This window comes from Tupaia chinensis, unplaced genomic scaffold (genome assembly GCF_000334495.1).
Source record: "Tupaia chinensis unplaced genomic scaffold, TupChi_1.0 Scaffold000159_1, whole genome shotgun sequence".
NCBI classification, from domain to species: Eukaryota; Metazoa; Chordata; class Mammalia; order Scandentia; family Tupaiidae; genus Tupaia; species Tupaia belangeri.
Genome location: NW_006159630.1, coordinates 6,533,931 through 6,546,247, shown reverse-complemented (window position 1 = coordinate 6,546,247; position 12,317 = coordinate 6,533,931). Strand labels below are relative to the sequence as shown.

Genomic DNA, 12,317 nt, shown 5'->3' with positions numbered 1-12,317 from the left:
TCTCACCTTCCCTCTCTCCTGCAAGTGCATGTGCCTTATAGCAAAAAAAAAAAAGTTGGAAAATCATGCAAAAATCAGCAGACATCGGAATGTGGACTGTCGTTACGTTAACCCTGGAACTAAAGATAGCCCATTTACTAGGTTGTCGGGAAAGTTGTGACATTTTTCTGTTTTTCTGTGCAAAAGTGCATCCTGACTTTCTGGACAACCTCATAGTGAAAATCCATAAGTGCTGCCAGTCGAGTGTTAGCTCCGACTTCTCAGCTCGCGGCCTGGCTGTGTCAGGGCTACGAACGGGAAGCTGGCAGGTTCTGTGAAGAAGGGCGTTGACCAGGAGGGCGAATGTGCACCTGACAGTCAGCCCCCAGATAACTGAGTAGGGCAGTGACCAGAAAGCGAAGTCCCCCTGACAGTCAGCCCCCAAATAACCGAGAGTGGACTGCCCTTGGACTCCCCCCCCTCCCCCTCCCCCCTCTCATTCAGGGTGACCCGACCTCACAAGATTAGACTAGGAGAGCCAGGGGTGGGTGGTGAAGTGGAAGCAGACAGAAAGCCCTTCGCATTTCTATTTTGAGAAGTTGCTAGGGAGTGCCAGCTCCTGGCATTGACAATCAGCCTTTTGGAAATCTTAACTCCTGCCGAACTGAAGAGCCATGAAGGTCACCATTCCTGGTTCCTCCCCACTGTTCTCTCCCTACATTGGGTGCAGAAAATAATTTCTATAGGGAGAGGGAGGAGCACCAATGTAAATATCACCTCCACGCAAGGCTTCGTAGCCTAACCTGAGTCAGGCCTGCACTCTCAGGTAGCAGTCCGGGCTGCAGAGACAACAAAGCCTCCATGCCCATTTCTGGTGAGAAGGGAGAAGGTTCCAGGCCCTGCTGGGCACCCACTGGTAAAAGTGTGTCAACATTTTTTATCTTGTTATTGCGTCAGTGTTGTTTTCAGGATATTGTCTTTCTTTACTGAACAGGTAGGCTCCTTTAAAAATGTTATCGAAACCCTGGTTTCCGAGCAGCCCTGGGTTTGTTTACAGCAGCGCAGGTGAACTAAAGGGTAGGCCGGGGCTGCGCCAGGAGTGTTTTCCTTCTGAACAGAGCCACCAGCCAGAACGTGTGGTTTGGAGATCAGGAGTTTGCGTAATCATAAGCTTTGCCTGTGGGCTGCCGGGACAGTAGTAACCAGTGCAGGTCACATGGCCTGGCAGGCAGGGAATGGGCTGGATTTAGACCCACACCGAGGCTGGCATGGGGCCGGCAAACCCTACCCTGATGCTTTGGGTTTTGATAGCCCCAAAGGCCAGAAGTGAGGGTGGGGGAGTGGTCATGGGAGGTCTCCAAGAAAACAGAGCCTTGAAAGGCTTAGAATGGTAAGAAATTTTAGTGCAATTGTATGAACCTGGTTTTGTAGTTTTAGGATCCTTATTTTTTTTCCTTCACGGGCAAGAGACATAGAGAGGGGACAGAGAGACAGCAGCCCCACCAGGAGCTTGGTGCCGCGACCCAGCCCTGGCCTCAGCCAGCCCCAGATCATGGGCATGTGCATACCCAGTGTACTCGGAGTTTTCTGGATGCAAACTCAGAGCCCTCCCATATGAGTGAGCGTTTATTTCTGCACCACTGCCCAGTACCCAGGATCCTCTTGCAAAAGATTTGTGATAGGGGTGGCTTGGTGGTTAAGGCTCTGGACTTCCACATGGCTGACTGCGGTTTGAGTCTCAGACCTGGTGGCTTGCTTTATCACTTTCCTTCTCTCTCTCTCTGGTCAAATTAAAAAATAATATTAATAAAATTAAGTTAATAATTTTTAAAAAAGAGAGAGAGAGATTCGTGATACCCATCTTCCTTAATAGGGAGGTGGGCAGGAAAGAACTGGACGACACTTGGAGGTGATGGGTACTAGAGAAAGACTTAGAGGTGTACTCACAGGGCAGACTGACATTAAGTCGACAGGGAGCCCAAGCCGGAGGCTATTAAGACATCGGAATCAGAAGCTGCTTTTTCTTGTTGTGGTAAGATATACATAGCATAAAAGTTCCCATCTTAAGCAGTTCTTTTTTTTTTTTTTTTTTTTTTTTGGGGGGGTTTTTTTTTTTTTTTGGGTGGGGGGGGTGTTGCGCGCCAGACAGAGAGAGACATAGAGACAGAAAGCGAGAAATCACCCCTCATGGGTTTTTTTTCCCCTCCGTTCTCCTCTTGGGATCTTGGGCACGCAAAGTTTAAGCCGCTGGGTCCGGGACTCAAACCGCAGTCAACTACCTGGGAGTCCAGCGACATAGCCATTACGCTAACTGCTGGTCCCCCATCTTAAGCAGTTCTGTAGCACATTGTATTATTGTGTAAAACCATCAGCACCATCCCTCTCATTTCCCCGAACTGGAAGTCTGTCTCCGCTAAACCTTAACTCCGCCATCTTCCTCCTGCCCCACCCCCTGGCGTCCACCTTTCTTTCTGTGGCTGTAATTTTGACTCCTTCAGGACCCTTGTTTGGTAGGACTCATATAGTATTTGTCCTTTTGTGACAGGTGTATTTCCCTTAGCATGATGTCTTCTAGAGTAGGCTGGTTCATGTCGTAGCGTGTGTTATAACTTCCTCTTAGTAAGACTGAATTACACTCCATTGTAAGGATACCGTACCTTCTGTTTATCCATTCATCTGTCAGTGTTCACTTAAGTTGCTTCCATCTTTTGTCAGTTGTGATGAGGAATACTGCCCTGGACACGGGCGAGCAAATATCTATTTGAGTCCTTGCTTTCACTTCTTTTGGGTATACCCTGAGGTGAGAAGTTGCTGTTTTTTTTAGAGATTTTACCATAGAGTGTGTGCACTTACCCCAGAGAGACAATGAGAGAGAAAGTGAGGAATCACCTGGCGGATGGCCACTCCGCAACCCTTTTCCTCCATTCTCCTCCTGGGATCTTGGACACACATGTATTCATGCCCAACATGATTTTCAAGCCACCGGGTCTGGGACTCGAACCGTGGTTAGCCATGTGGGAGTCCAGTGATATAACTACTATGCCACCTGCTGGCCCCAGAGAAGTAGCTGGTTTTTCTTTATTTTTTAATTTTTAAATTTTTATCATAGGGTGTATAAGCTCACTGGAGATAGACAGAGAGAGGGAAAGTGAGAAATCACCCCCCTTCCCGTGGGGGGATGACCGTGCTGTAATCCCTTTTCCTCCATTCTCCTCCTAGGATTTTGGGCACACACACCTACATACATGGTGTGATTTTCAATCCACCAATCTGGGACTTGAACCGTGCTCAGCCATGTGGGAGTCCAGCACCTTAACTATCACACCAGGTGCTGGCCCATTTAAACATGTATTTGAAACATTCATGTTTGGAAATCAAATTTCAAAAGTACAGTAAAAAATTTCACTCCCACTCCTGGCTTCAGTCATTTAGTTACAGTTTATCAATTTTTCTCTTTTGTGGATTATGCTTTTGATATTGAACTTAAGAAATTTAACCCAAGGGACCAGCAGTTAGCGTAATGGCTATGTTGCTGGACTCCCATGTAGTTGACCGCAGTTCGAGTCCTGGACCCACTGGCTTAAACTCATGCTGGGCATGTGTGCGTGCGTGCCCAAGATCCTGAGAGGAGAATGGAGGAGAAGGGATCGTGGCATGGCCATCCCCCCTGGAGGGTGATTTCTCCCTTTCTGTCTCTCTGTCTCTCCCTGTCTTTCTGGCGAGCAACATGCATCCTATAACAAAAACCTCTCCAGAAAAAAAGAAAAAAAAGAAAGAAAGAAATTTAACCCAAGATCATGAAGATTTTCTACTTTTTCTTCTAAAAGTTGTATAGTTTAACATTTAGGTCTGTGTTCCATTTAGTGTTAATTTTCATATATGGTATAAGCTATATTTCCAAGTTTTTTAAAAAATCTGAATATTAATCATATAGCATCATTTGTTGAAAACATCATCCTTGGGGCCAGCAGGTGGCATAGTAGTTAAGGTGCTGGATTCCCATATGGCTGACCATGGTTCATATCCTGGACCCAGTGGCTTAAAAATCATGCCAGGTACTTGTGTGTGCATGCCCAAAATCTCAAGAGGAGAATGGAGGAGAAGGGATTGCAGATGTGGCCACCCCTCCTTCCCCTCCTTGGAGGACGTGATCTCTCACTTTTCCTCTCTCTCTTCTCTCTGATGAGCACACATGCCCTATGGTGAAATCTATAGAAGGAAAAAAAAAGGAAAGACTATGCTTTCTCCACTAAACTGCCTTTGTACTTTTCTGAAAAATCGATTGCCCATTAGTGGCCATCTATTTCTGGACCCTAATGCCAGGCCATTAGCACTCTGCCTTAATTATGGTAGCTTTTTTTTTTGAGAGAGAGAGATGTTTGCTATAGTGCTCATGTCTTGCCGGAGAGTTAGAAAGCGAGAACTCACCCTCTAGGTGGATAGCCAGGCCACAATCCCTTCTTCTCCATTCTCCTCTTGAGATTTTGGGCACACGTGCATCTGGCATGAATTTCAAGCTGCCAGGTCCAGGACTTGAACTGTGGTCAGCCATATGGGAGTCCAGCACCTTAACCACTATGCCATGCTGGCCCCATTACTGTAGCTTTTTAAGCCTTGAAGTCAGGTGGCAAAAGTCTTCCAATTTTATGCTTTTTAGGTCATCTAATTCGGAGTTTCTTTCTTTCTTTCATCCATCCATGAGTGAGCATGAGAGGGAGACAGAGAAACAGGCACCCCCAATAATGTCTTCAGGCCACAGTCCACCCAGCTTCAGGCAGTCCCAGATCATGGGCAGGCATACATACAGTGTGGTCAGGGAGGGCTCTAGATGTGAACCCAGAGCCATCCCAGGTGGCTCAGCCTCTCAGAGCATCATATTACTGGGAGAGGGACTCAAAGGTGTTCTCAAATAGTTTAGACCAGTGCCGTGGTCTGGCCCCGAGGTAGTCTCATTTGAATGTCTCTTATGACGAGTGGAATTGAATATCTTTTGATTTGTAGAAGTTGCAAATTCCTGGTTTCCTGGTCTTTTGGGATTAGAAGGGACCATGAAGTCATCTCTTGCGTACGGTCTACCTGATAGATTCACTATCTCCATCATTTCCCATCCTCTCCCGGGTTCTTCTAGTGACACGGAGCGCTCATTGCCTCACCTGGCGACCTGTCTCAGATCGTTGATACAGCTCTAATTCCCAAGTTCCAGTCTGCTTCTTACAGGGTTCTCCCACTGGTCCTAGTCCCCGTTTGGTGATCTCCCAGAGTAAGCCTAACCCTTCCTGCTCCTAGGAGCCATGACACCTTTCTAGCCCTGCTCTCACTTTCGTGGGATTAGGTACGCTGGCTAAGCACCTTCCACCATTTCTCGTGTCGTGGCTTCACCAGCCTGGCTGGTTCTCTGGAGGCCTTCTGTTTCTTACAGTGTGTGATACACAACTGAACAGAATATTCTAGGTGCGTGCTGATTTGTACCCTCTCAGGACATTTCTGTTAACAAAACATAAATGTGAGTGAACTTCGGGTAGCCACGCTCACTTAAATCGAAGTTGATTTTAACTAGGCCATCTATGGTAGTTTCATACAGTAGTTTTGGAACCAAAGTGTTAGATGTAGTATCTTTCCCGGCTACATCAAACCTATTGGATTTGGCCCATTGTTCCAGCCTGTTGAGATCTTGGATCTTGGCTTTGATCTCCTTTCCAGGTTTATGCTATCCAGGAATTTGATTAGCATACCATCTGCTTCCTCACCAGTCATTGATAAAAATACTGACTGGGATGCCAAGGATAGAACCCTGCGCTTGCTCTTGAAAGCCTCCCTTCATCTTAACATAGATCCGTCAGTTCCCTGGGGGCACCACTGTCAAAATGAATAGTGATCCTGTATGCTCGGCTGTGGCTAGGGTGCAAGCCTACATTGTGTTGTGGGGCTTAGAAAGGTGGTGTTTTCTAATTCTTTTAAAAAAGGAGGGGGAGGGACCAGCGGGGGATGTGGTGGTTAAGGGCGCTGACACTCCCACATGACTGACCATGGTTCGAATCACGAACCTGGCAGCGTGCTTTCTCTCTCTCTTTTTCTGGTCAAGTTAAAATAAATTAATGGGGACCAGCAGTTGGCATAATGGCTATGTCACTGGATTCCCATGTGGTCCACCGTGGTTCAAGTCTTGGACCTGGAGACTTAAAACTCACATGAGCCCATGTACATACATGCCCAAAATCCTGAGAGGAGAAAGGAGGAGAAGGGATTGTGGCGTGGCCATCCCCCCTGGGGGTTGATTTCTTGCTTTCTGTTTCTCTGTCTCTTTCTCTTTCTGGTGTGCACATGTGCCCTATAGCAAAAACTCCGCCAAAAAATTAATGAATAAATAAAATTAAATAAATAATTATGTGAAAAAAAATGTTTTCAGACCCATTAGATGAAGTAATGGTTATGTCGCTGGACTCCCACATAGTCCACCGTGGTTCAAGTCTTGGACCTGGAGACTTAAAACTCACATGAGCCCATGTACATACATGCCCAAAATCCTGAGAGGAGAAAGGAGGAGAAGGGATTGCAGTGTGACCATTCCTCCGGGGGGGTGATCTCTCACTCTCTGTCTCTCTGTCTCTCTGCCGAGCACATGTGACCTATAGCAAAAAATCTCTCTCAAAAAAAGAAAAGAAAAGAAAAGAAAGCTTGAGCCCTGGCACCCACTTAGCTCTTTTCGATGTTGGTTTGGAGCTTGGTGGCAGGAAGCATCCGGCCCTTTGTTTTCACAGCTGCTGTTACTGTCTTTGGATGCTCTTCGGATGCTCTTCACAGTGCCCCAAGATCAGTCATTTTCTTCTAATGCTTCTGCCTATAATTTCTTTCTCTTCTCCCTTTGAGTCTTAAAATATTGGGGTCTACTCAGAAACTTTGAGGGATTCCTGAGGGCCTCTTTGGTTTGGCCTTCAAGGACCTCTCTGTTTGGCCTTCAAGGGCCTCTCTGTGTTGGCCCCTGATTCTTGGCTTATGTGGTCTTTCATTTCTTCACTCTTGCCTTACTTAGGCCTTCTGCTCTAACCAAACATATTCAATTACTACTTTTCTTTCTTTCTTTCTTTCTCTCTCTCTTTCTTTAAAGAACTATTTAATTTTACTTTATGTATTATTTTTAATTTGTTCTAGAACGTGAGTGATCATCAGGGAGAGACACAGAGAGAGAGAAAATGAGAAAACAAGCCATCCCGGACTTGAGCCGCAGTTGGCCACTTGGGAGTCCAGTGTCGCAACTACTGTGCTACCTGCTGGCCCCCAAATAAAATAATTCTTAAAAAAATAAAAATAAAAGACCAGGACAGCAGGTGGTGTGGTGGTAAAGACACTGGACTCCCACATAGCTGACTGTGGTTCATGTCCCAGACCTGGCAGCTTGCTTTCTCAATCTCTTTCTTTCTCTCTCTCTGGTGAGTATATGTGCTCTGTAAGCAAATTAAAAACTAATAATGATAAGTGAAATAATTCTGTAAAAAAACCCTAACTTAGTCATATTTTGCGTGTTGGTACTGCCTTCTGCTTTTACCTGAGTAGAATTTCATCCTATGTACATACCTATATACATTTTCCATGCAAAAATGTGTCGTGATTTTCCAACGGCCCAATACAATTTATTCAGTCATTAACTTAAGAGTGAACATTTGAATTGTTTCAGATTTTTAAATGAAGCTGTTATGAGCATTTGTTTTCATTGCTGGGTCATATGGTGCGTGAACAGTGACCTTTATGCGAAACTGCCAAGCTGTTCTCCAAAGTGGTTGGACCGTGTTCCATTCCCACCTATAGTTTGTGAATTCACATCTTCCTTAGCATTAGGAATTGTCAGACTGTTTTGGCTTTTCTCTTTTTTAATTTGCCATAGGGCTCATGTGCTCACTGGGGAGAAAGAGAGAAAATATCCCCTCCCTGAAATACTGCAATTCCTTCCACATTTCTTCTTCTGTTAGGGGTTTTAGGTACGCAAGCAGGTGTGCCGGGCATGTTTTTTCAAGGCACTGAGTCTGGGCTTCAAGCTGTGAAGTTGGTTACATAGGTTTCAGCTGTCTTCCCCTCTGTGCCTCCAGCTAGCCCAGGTTGTGGGTCTTACTATCTAAGCTATAAAAATTATTATTATTATTAAGTTTTTGCTACAGGGCATGTGTGCTCACCAGAGAGAGACAGAGAGAGAGAGAGAAAGTGAAAATGAGTAACCATCCCTCAGGGGGAATAACCACGTCGCAGTCCTTTCTCCTCCATTGTCCTCTTGCAATTTTGTGTATGCACACACATGTGCCTGGCATGTTTTTCAAGCCATGGTGTCTGAGACTCAAACTGTGATGTTGCCCATGTGGGATCCAGCTGCCTTAACCACCACACCTCAGGCAGGCCCAGAATTTTTTTTTTTTTTTTGGAGAGGTTTTTGCTACAGGGCGCGTGCGCTCGCCAGATAGACAGACAGAGACAGAGAGACAGAAAGCAAGAAATCACCCCCCGGGGGGATGGCCACACCGCAATCCCTTCTCCATTCTCCTCTCAGGATCTTGGGCACGCACACACACGTGCCCGGCGTGAGTTTAAGCCACTGGGTCTGGGACGCAAACCGCAGTTGACTACATGGGAGTCCAGCGACATAGCCATTATGCTAACAGCTGGTCCCAAATTATTTTATTTATTTATTTTTTTGGTGTGTTTTCTAAGAAATCTTCGCTTACCCCAAAGTACAAAGATTTTATTCTAGAAAGTACTTTTTTTTTTTTTTTTCAGAAAGATTTTTGCTATAGGGCACATGTGCTTGCCAGAGAGATAGAGACACAGACAGATAACAAGTGAAAAATCACTCCCCAGGGAAGGATGGCCACACTGCAATCCCTTCTTCTCCGTTATCCTCTCAGGACTTTGGTCATGTGTGCACACATGCCTGGCATGAGTTTTAAGCCACCGGGTCTGGGACTCGAGCCACTGTTGACTATGTGGGAGTCCAGCGATGTAACCATTATGCCATCTACTGATCCTGAAAGTACTGTATGTATGTATGTATTTAAAATTTTGCCACAGAGCATGTGTACTTGGAGAGGGACAGAGAAGGAGAGAGAGAGGGAAAATGATTAATCACCGCTATGGAGAATAGAATGGTCCTTCTCCTTCATTCTCTCGGGCTTTAGAGCATGCATGCTCATGTGCCTGGCATGATTCTTTTTTCTTTTTTGTGAGATTTTTGCTATTGGACATGTGTGCTCTCCAGAGAGACCTAGAGAGACAGAAAGTGAGAAATCACCCCCCAAGGGGGATGGTCATGCCTCAGTCCCTTTTCCTCCCTTCTCCTCTAGGTATTTTGGGCATGCCCATACACACCTGATGTGAGTTTTAAGATATTCGGGTCCAGGACTCAAACCATCGTCAACTAAGTGGGAGTTCAGTGCCTTAACCAGTATGCCACCTGCTGGCCCCAAAGTATTAAATTTTTAACTTTTGTATTTAGATGTGTGACTCATTTTGAGGATTTCTTTTCTCTTTTTTTTTTTTTTTTTGGGGGGGGGACACTTCCAAAGTCCTTTATTGGGCCGGTGAGGGTGGGAGCTGCTCTTGGAGTGGGTCCCAGTCTGGAGTCCTCAGGTCCACGGGCGGGCCACCGCTGGCTGGCTACTTGGCTCGCTGCTTCGTGTACTCCCAGCCCTCCCTGGAGTACTCGCAGGCCTTGGAGGGGGCCACGGACAAGGCCGACATCACCCAGACAATGCCTGAATTCCAGGTGTCGCAGCTGGGAAAATTAATCTTTGGAGGAGCCTGGAGCTGGGAAATCTGCAGACCCGTCTGCTGGCACACGTACTGAACTGGTACATGGCGGGGGCACCACCTCCTCCCCCTTCCGCAGGGCTGCTTGGCTCCTGTCGCCTGGCCCCAGCAGCTCCTGGTCATACACCAGGTACACAGGACCCCCCGCCACGCTGCCCTTGATGAGGACCCTCATCAGCCACCACACTCGGCCACCATGGTCGCTCAGCTCCGCGCAAGGACGCTCCCTTTTTTTTTTTTTTTTTTTGAGAGAAATTTTTGCTATAGGGCATGTGTGCTCCCCAGAGAGACAGAAAGCAAGAAATCACCCACTAGGGGGGATGGCCACACCGCAATCCCTTCTCCTCCATTCTCCTCTCAGGATCTTGAGCACACACACACATGTGCTGTGTGTGTTTTAAGTCACTGGGTATGGGACTTGAACCATGGTCAGCTATGTGGGAGTCCAGCGACATAATCACTATGGAATCTGCTAGTTCCCTGAGTTAATTTTTGTGAATGGTATGAACAATTATTAAAGTTCATTTTCCCGTATGTGTATGTCTGTTTCTGGACTCTATTCTGTCCCATTAATTTGTATGCCTTTTTTTTAAAAAAAATATTTTTATTTAAATTTATTTATTTATTTGTTTATTTACTTACTTATTTAAATTTGAGCAGAGAAGGATAAAAAGAGAGAGAAAACGTGAGAAAGCAAGCTACCAGGTTGGGATCCAAACCGCAGTCGGCCATGTGGGAATCCAGTGTCCGTAACCACCACCCCACTTGCTAGTCCCCAGCTGGGATTTTGATGGAGATTGTATTAAATCTATACATGAATGTTGGGGTAATTTACATTTCAGTGTTGAATCTCCCAACCTATGAACATGCCATATCTTCCCATTTATTTCGTAATTTCTTTCAGCAGTGTACAGGTCTCACTTCTATTAAAATTACCCTAAGAAAGTATTTTGTGCTGTTACAGTGATAGTACAGTCTTCTATTTTCTGATATTTCATTATAGAAATAAAACTTATATTTGTATTGGTTATTTTGATCAGAGCCTGCAATCTTAGTATTTGTTCTAGTATCTTATTTTTAGATTCCTAAGGGTTTCTTTATGTATAGACTAGTCCATAGTCTAGTCTTCTGCAAATAAAAAATGGTTTTACTTCTTTGCAATCATTATATTGTTCATTGTTTTCTTCCATATTACCTGTGAGTCTGGTTTTTTTTCCCTTAAAATTTGCTTATGGGGGCCAGTAGGTGGCGTGGTGGTTAAGGGCATTGGACTCCCAATGGCCAACCACAGTTCAAGTCCCAAATCTGATGGATTGCTTTCTCACTTTCCCTTTCTCTTTCTTTCTCACTCTGTCCCTCTCTGGTCAAATTAAAATAGATAAATAAATACATAAAATTAAATAAAACAATTCTTTGAAAAAAATTTGCTTATGGGGATCAGCAGATAGTGTAGTGGACCTGGCGCCATAGTCACAAACAGGGCCGCCTGAGTCAGACCGGCCTCAGCAGGAGTGGATTGGACTTCTCAGGATCCCACTGCATTTAGCTGCCAAAAACCAAATGTCGCTGTGTGGCAAGGCCACCTCCAGCGTCACTGTCAGTCTCTGACCCTTTGGAACTAACTTGGCTTGGAGAGCCCTGGCCGGACAGGAAGGGGCAGGAAGACCTGGGTGGTGCAGCTATGACATCGGCACCGGGGCCACCTAGAGAGGAATCGGCGACATTTCGGAGTGGAGGTGGTGGCTGCAGAACCTGGGCCTCCGGGCTGGATTCCTCCAGGCGCAGCTTCTTTTCCTGTTTCTTGGCAGCTGTTTTATGGGTCAGTTCTCCTGGGCTCCCAGCTGGCTCCTCCTTAACAAGGCTTGCCGCAGGCCCCCAGAGGAACTGCCCTGTCAGCGGGTTAATGCGTTCTCCACGAGCAGTCACCTGGCCCCAAACCAGATTACTCAGTGTCTCTCTCACCCAAACACGCCCTGTTCTGAGGTCGCTGAAGCTGTGTTGGCTGGTAGGCCAGGCTGGCAGGTGGGGTGAGGGTCAGGGCAGTGTGGGCCAGGTGGGGTGGGCGAGGAGGTAGGACTGACCTCTGTTTTCCAGATAACTAGCTGACATGGTCGGGTCCTTGTCAGATGGGACATCTGCACGGGTGCCTGTTGAGGCTGAGAGCGGGCTCTGAGGGCATGCGGTGTTGGAGGGTCTGCAGAGCCAGCTTTCTCAGCCCTGGGCTGTGTGGGGTCTTCTTTGTCTGCCATCCTCCCTGCTCCCCTGATTCAGTTGTATCAAGATTCCGGTTGTTGTGAATGTAGCCTAAGCCCTAACTTAAAAACATGCTGACAAACCAAGGTTTTTCCTGTCTGTTGGGAGTCCGGGATGAACAATGCATGGAACCAAACCGTGTGTCCTCGAAAAATGAGAGTTAAAAGAGGGACAGTTTCATCCTTCCTGAATCCCCTCCAGGGCCCTCTCTGTCCTGGCCACAGAGCATGGAATTCATCCAAAGCTGGCTGGTGGGGGAAGTTCTGTGGCTAGGGCAAGCCGGGCGGGGGAGCGGG

General features: G+C 46.4%; 1 pseudogene; it reads right to left on the bottom strand.

Moving 5' to 3' along the window:
• Positions 1-9,615: 9,615 nt before the first annotated feature.
• On the bottom strand, positions 9,616-11,877 carry LOC102475754 (MICOS complex subunit MIC13-like; annotated as a pseudogene).
• Positions 11,878-12,317: the final 440 nt, after the last annotated feature.